Source organism: Schistocerca nitens, chromosome 5, assembly GCF_023898315.1.
Source record: "Schistocerca nitens isolate TAMUIC-IGC-003100 chromosome 5, iqSchNite1.1, whole genome shotgun sequence".
NCBI classification, from domain to species: domain Eukaryota; kingdom Metazoa; phylum Arthropoda; class Insecta; order Orthoptera; family Acrididae; genus Schistocerca; species Schistocerca nitens.
In genome coordinates, this window is record NC_064618.1 from 380,587,863 (window position 1) to 380,595,264 (window position 7,402).

The window sequence follows — 7,402 nt, forward strand, 5'->3', positions numbered from 1 at the left end:
GTCGTCCAAGTATGGTTTTAGGTTGTTTTTTGTATATTTTCCATTGCTCCTACATGGCGAATTGGAGTTTAATGGCCCCCATGGTCTGTCAATCATATTTTCCGCTACTAAGTCGGACAGTTTCGGATTCTCTTGTGGATTGGGACATCCAGCTTGAATGATTTGTCGATATCCATGGGATGAATTCTATCGTGTAGCCATATGTGGTTTTATTAGTGAGGCAGTCCTCGTTTTTACAATCGATTGTATGTACACGGCACCTAACGGATCTAAGGATGTGTCATTTTATGATGACTTCAATAAATGTCTTTTGTTTGTATTGGAGAACTTGGGCTATTGCGTCGTGTCGATGCATTGGACTTGTCCGTGTCTTTGTTGGTCTTTGATTTCTGGTCACGACGAGTTGCATGATAATGTTATGAAGATGTCAGGTCGTCCATATTTTCTTATGCAGGTCATGGCATCTTGGTGCATTCGTGCATTTGTCTCGGCCTTCCTGTGTATGATGAGGGTAAGATGACCATTGTTCCAATGTCGTCAATGTTTCCGTCATTTATGTTGCGACTCGAAAGGGAATGTATTCTTCCGTGCGTTGTTTCTTCTGGTTCAGTCTTATGTGAAGTATGCGTTCCGCTTATACATATTTACCAGGCATTGTTGGAACAAACGCCGAGTGTTGAGGATCTGAGTGTTTGTTCTACCCCTTTTTCAGGTTGGATTTGTTTCACATTAAAATGGTGTCAGTCCTCTCCGTGCAGAAATATTAATAAATATTGTAGGGCATCCTATGACCGGTGTGTCTCTGCAGTGCGTTGCAGTGCTTCCCTTCTTCGTTGTACAGTTGTCACAGGTTGTGCTCATGACGATGGTGACTTCGTCTATCTCAGCCACATAGTCCAGGTCATCTTTTGTCGGCATGAATTAAAGCTTTACAGTCATCAGAAATCATTCGGCCTAGGGCTGTTTGAATAAGTGGATCAGTTGAATGTATTTGTGAAAGATCCTATATACATTCTGGACTAGTTTCGTTCCAGTCCACTGATAATTGTGCAACGTTTAACAATTTCCGTTTCTCCACTTGCGATGAAATACACTTCCAGAAATGTATGGTCTTTGTTCGGTAATGGTAGTAACGCTCCTGTGTTGTGACAGATTTGTCCTTGAATGGAAGAAACATAATCGGTTTCATCTCTGTTAGTGTTGATCTACGTGACACCTAAAGAAGTCATCTGGAAGCAGGCATTGTACGCTTTTGTATTTTGCGGAAAGTGTTTCTATTCTGGAGTTTCTTCGGTCTTTTAATATAAAATTTCTTGAGGAGGTGCTTGCAACAGAATCCTGGTGTTTCTTAGCCGAATTTTTTCGCGTTGCAAAATTGGCAGATGTCATAAATACACCAGATTACAACGCCTTTGTGTTTGTTGTATTCTTTCGTCGGGCCATAGCGGAATGCTTCATCAGTTTGTACTGATTACTTGTCCGTGATACTCGTAGAGTGATATTTTCATCGCTGGCTTGAGTTCTCAGTCTTTTATTCTAAGATTGTGTCACAATTCTTGGTTTTCCAGTCCGTTCACTTCGTTGTTCTTCGGTTTCTATGCTTCTCAGGGTGCTCATTGTCGTTCGTTGACAACTGAAACGTGCGCTCTTCGTGTATTTCGCATTTCCGCTGTTCTTTCTTTATAGCCGTTTTGCGTCAGAACTGTCATTTTCAGAAGTATATATCAAATTTACTTTTTTGAAACAAATATGAAGCTCGTTTTACTAGCTGATCATGTGGTCTCCACCACAAAATTATTTTAAAAATTGTTGGGTTCTTTTTTGTTAGCATGTATTATTTGTAAGATTTGTCTTGATGAACGTATATGTATGGTTTCTCTGTTGAATCCGTTAGCCTACGGTAGTCCTTATAAAAATGATAACCTGCCGTTTTAGGTCTAGTTTTAATAACATTGTTGATTATAAATTATTTACATTCTTCCCATGGTTTTCCTGACCCCATTCTTGGCCTCCATATTGGCGCTTCGCCTGCCTCCCGCCCCCCCCCCCACCCCCACTTTCCCAGCCCTCCATCCTCCCCCATCTGTTTCTCTTCCTCTGTAGTTATGCTATGTCTTCCCTCAGGAAGGGAATCTGGTAATACTTTCTTGTTGTTTGATTAAAAGCATACAAGTGATTTTAGTGCCGTCACGGCCCGTAACTTTTAGCGCTTTATGAGAGACAATTTTTTGTTTTAACGACAGTTTTTACCTGGGAAATGTCCGCCTCCGTAACGCAGCAGTAGCGTTACCCCCAACCACGCAAGGGGTCCCGCGTTCGATTCCCGGCATGGGTCTAGGTGTTGTGTGTCCTTCATCATCAATGTCATCATCAGTAACACGCAAGTCACCGAAGAGGCGTCAATTAAGAAGACTTGTCATACAGTGGCCGTACCCCGAAGGGATATCACGTCCAATAAAGTCCACACGATCATTTCATTTTAGCTGTGTGTGTCAAGTGTCAAAAATTGTCTTATCTTCATATGATTCTGTAATGGTTGTTATGGTAAAGTACTTACGCTTGTGACCGTTGGAAGCCATGATTTCTTTTTTACTGTCCTGTTGTTTCTTTTCTTTTAGTGTTAATGTTGTGGTTCACATTTAATGACTTTTTGCGTGGCAACTTTGCATTTAACTCTGTGATATTATGTGGTACTGCTGTACCTTACTGTACGGTGTTGTTAAGTATTTTATTGTGTTTGGTAAAAATTTTGGAAGTATTAATTTTATTATTCACTAGTAATTTATTATTTGTTGTATTCTTGATGATTAGAAATAACGCTAATGAATGAAAAATTATCTGGATCTCTTAAAAGGTAAGGGTTAATTAAACATAATATAATTAATAACGATGTTATTAATACAAATGTAATAGAATCCTTGAAAGTAAAGTATGAGTGAAATGGAATTTTTTCGATATCTTCGTTTAGCCCTAATGGGTTATTAGACCCCGTTTGATGAAGGAAGAATAAGTGAATTGCCGCCTTAGCTGCAATAATAAATGGTAATACAAAATGAAATGTAAAGAATCGATTTAATGTTGCATTATCAAAAGAAAATCCTCCTCACACTCATTGCACTAAATTTGTTCCTAAGTATGGAATTGCTGATAATAAATTAATAAGTACCAATTATTCAGGTGTGCATATATATATAATCCATAGTAAGTTCTTTGTCCTACATGCAAATAAATGCAAATAAAAAATATAGATGCCCCATTTGCATGTAAAGTTCGATTAATTCAACCGTTATTTACGTCTCTGCACATGTTTACTTCACTGCTGAATGCTATTTCAATATTTGATGAATAATGTATAGCTAAAAATAGTCCAGTTGCGATTTGACTTACCAAACGTAATCCTAATAGGGACCCAAAATTTTATCAAAATGAAATATTTGTTGGTACACATAAATCAACTAAAGAGTTGTTAATCATTTTATTTAAAGGATGTCTTAATCGTAAGTGTTTATTCATTAGTAAGTTATCTTATTTTACAAATAGGACCCTGGTTAATATTAGTGATTTTAAGTACTGCTAATAGTGCTAAAAATAAATAAATTATTATTATTATTGTAATAATTAATGTTTGTCTGTTATATAATTTTTCTAATGATACGTCCTGAGGAGTAGTCTGCCAGTTATCTGTATGCTCTGTAACTGTTCATTAGCGCTTTGCTATACATAATTTTTGTTGTCCTAATATGGTTCCTACATTTTGGGAAATACCATTTTCCCTCTCCAGTGTGTTTATGTTGACATGATACCTTCTGTATTTTTTATGTGTACTACGTAATTTGGTATTATCAGTATCACAAATGATTGTAATTTTGATTTTCTCTCTTAGAGAATGATTTTAAAATGTTGCCACCCGAAACTAGATATCAGGTAAATAAAAGTGAAATATGCAAACTTTGGTTCTTTTTCCATTGCAAAGAATATTTAACCGAAGTTTCTGTTAATATGGAAAATTTACACATATGCAAAACATCTATTTACACAATTGATATACCGTTGTGTGACGTTCAAACATCCCACAATAGATTTCAGATGTAGAATTTCACACAGACCTTCAGCTTAACAGGGCAGGAAGGGAGGTCAACATCTGTGAATCCAGTGATCTTGGAGTGAATCGCAGGATGATAGTCCTAACATTGACATTGAAAGGTGTCCTATATTGATATCGGAGGTTAACCTATTGTCAAGGCGCATCGTTATGACTTAATGAGTTAGAAGTCTTTCTTAAATAAAATTTAGCTGCTCATCGTGTTTTCGTATCAGATTATTAAAATTGTGTAGTTTCCTTACAAGTGTTCAGCCATTAAATATTAAAAATGAAAGCTGATTTTACATTTGCATTGTTGGTACAAGTTAACAGGCTACCCTGTTCATAAATAAGATTATATGTTAATAAAAATTTTAAAAAATTAAAATTATTTTGATAATGAATAATTCAACTATACTACTTTTTCTATGGCGTTTAATTGGTAACTAGAAAGAAAATAAGAAATATGGATAAAGTAAAAAGGTGATATTTACTGCCTTCTGTATACTGTTTCATGTGTTTGTATGTATCAGATTTTCTCCAGCAAATAAAATTTTGTGGATGGAAATGAACATCAGTTTTCCTATTTTTCAGTTCCTACAGGTGCTGACAATTTAATAAACGACCCACACTGAGAATATCCTTTATGAAACTCTCTCTGCCTAAGTAAATTGTAATATCATTAACACTCATGATGCCGATACCGTATTATGTTCCAGTCTGTCTTGTTCTATAATAATCACAATTGAGAACGAAGAGAAAATTCTGTATCCAGCTTCTGAATATACCTAAATACTTACTAGAAAGATAGCAGAAATCAGATGTATAAATGCATTGTATTAACTCGGTATATCTTGCAAATTTTCTATGGGATCAGAATGAAATTTTCACTCTGCAGTAGAGTGTGCGGAGATATGAAACTTCCGGGCAGATTAAAACTGTGCGCTGCACCGAGAATCAAACACGGGACCTTTGCCTTTTAAAGGTACTTGTTCCAGCACAGAGTTTTAATCTGCCAGGAAACTTCATATCAGCACACACTCTGCTGACGAATGAAAATTTCATTCTGGAAACACCTCTAGGAAGTGGTCAAGCGATGTCTCCGCTATATCCTTTCTTCCAGCAGAGATTTTCTGTGATGTTTGGAAGGTAGGAGATGAGATACTGGCGGAATTAGGGCTGTGAGGAGTGGTTGCGGGTCGTGCTTGGGTAGTTCAGTCGGTAGAGCACTTGGCCATGATAGGCAAAGGTTTCTAGTTCGAGTCTCGGTCCAGCACAGAGTTTTAATCTGACAGGAAGCTTTAGTGTGGTATGTTCTTGATCTAATGTGTCAGAACTTTGCGTCAGTGGTTCTCAGAAACCGATATTCGCCATTTTAAAGCCATTGTTCTACCATTGCGAGGCATTTGAGGATACTTGATTTGAACAGCAACGCAGTGTAGCCCTACACTCCACTGCAAAGTCTGGAATACCGTGCTAGCCATCGTCCACCACGATCGAATTACAACGTGTACAAATCGAGCATGTATTAAGGACTTTTTGTGTAGAGCATGAAAATACACAGAATGTTTGACAGAGGGTGGAAGGTGAAGAGTTCCTCAGAATTTTAATCTGCCGGAAGATTTTAACACTTTGCTGTCTCTAAACTGTTATGTGGATACAGTTAAGTACATTTCTAATATCCACATCTTGCAGCCCTAAAGACTAACTATTTAAATAAGTATTTCACACGTAACATCATCTTAGTGGATAGACTACAGACCAAAACATTCCATATAATTCACAATGTCCTATGATTGTAACGTTAAGTACTTTTGTTTATAGCTACCACTTCACTAATTGTACGCTTACTAGTACACTCGGCGTGTCATTTGGTGGTTTCAGATTACAAACTAGCCAACGGCCTTGCCGTAGTGGTAACACCGGTTCCCATCGGATCACCGAAGTTAAGCGCTGTCGGGCTGGGCTAGCACTTGGATGGGTGACCATCAGGTCTGCCGAGCGCTGTTGGCAAGCGGGGTGCAATCAGTCCTCGTGAGGCCAGCTGAGGAGCTGCTTGATTGAGAAGTAGCGCCTCTGGTCTCGGAAACTGACGTACGTCCGGTAGAGCGGTGTGCTGACCACATGCCCCTCCATATCCGCATCCGGTGATGCCTATGGGCTGAGGATAACACGGTGGCCTGTCGGTATCGTTGGGCCTTCATGGCCTGTTCGGATGGAGTTTGGTTTAGTTTTATATTACAAACTTTGGTGTTGTTATGCTGATAAGTGCCATTTCTTTCCTGCTAAACGCTTTAATGTTATATATATATATATATATATATATATATATATATATATATATATATATATATAGGGTAAATTAATTCAAGTATTGTAAGAAAATATTATATTGAACAAGAGATGGTCAAATGTAGTATCGATTGAGTAGTAGGGTCGCCGCTCAACAGCGATCGCTGATTCAAAATGTTATGGTCATGTATTAGAGTAACTTTAGATCGAGTGAGGTATGGAGGACTCTCGAGTGTAAAGACCTGTTGTATATCATGTGTGCTGGATATATACTTATTCGATGCAGTCAGTTATGATGTTTTATCTGCAAGATATTATGTTAGCTAACTGTAAAAGAGATCTCAACAGAAGCTGGAAACAATTAAGATAAAGAAAGTTGTTTTGTTACTAATGCAAGTGATGACTGAGAGAATGTACAGCACTCACATCCAATGATTTTGTAAAGCTAAATGTTAATGCATAATCAGTTTACTGAGTATTTTAATTGAGGGAATTATTAATTCTGAATGAGTGAAAATACATGTTTTAAAGGTAGAACCATTATGTTACTTGCCCCAAATCAATACTAGTTTGGTGAACTATTTTTTCTCAAGAAGTTATTGCCTCAGTCATTATGGATTTAATTAAATGGTATGCTACGCAACAGCCTTGCACAATAGCTGTTTGAAAACTATACAAATTAAAGGACTACCAGAGAGCAGCGCGAAGAGAGTTAGGACGGCGCAGATAAAGGTAAGAAATTTTATTATTTCAAGGACAGCATTAATGAAGCACAGGGACCATTATTTTGAAATTGATCAACTTTTGCTTTATTACCTGGGGCAATTTCAAATCAATAGTGTTTCAGATTCAGGTTTTGTGTTACATAAATTCATGCAGTTTAGGTTTGTCTTCAAGTTCTTGGCTGTTGACACTGTCGCAACTAAATTAAATTTACATTTTCGCAGTCAGAGAATATCGGTATAGGGCAAAGCACATATGCGACGGAATAATATACACTTTCACAAGCGATTTCTATTCTAGCAGTTG

At 37.4% G+C, this 7,402-nt stretch overlaps 1 pseudogene; it reads left to right on the forward strand.

Annotated features, from left to right (window-relative positions):
- Positions 1 to 5,976: 5,976 nt before the first annotated feature.
- On the forward strand, positions 5,977 to 6,094 carry LOC126261503 (5S ribosomal RNA; annotated as a pseudogene).
- Positions 6,095 to 7,402: the final 1,308 nt, after the last annotated feature.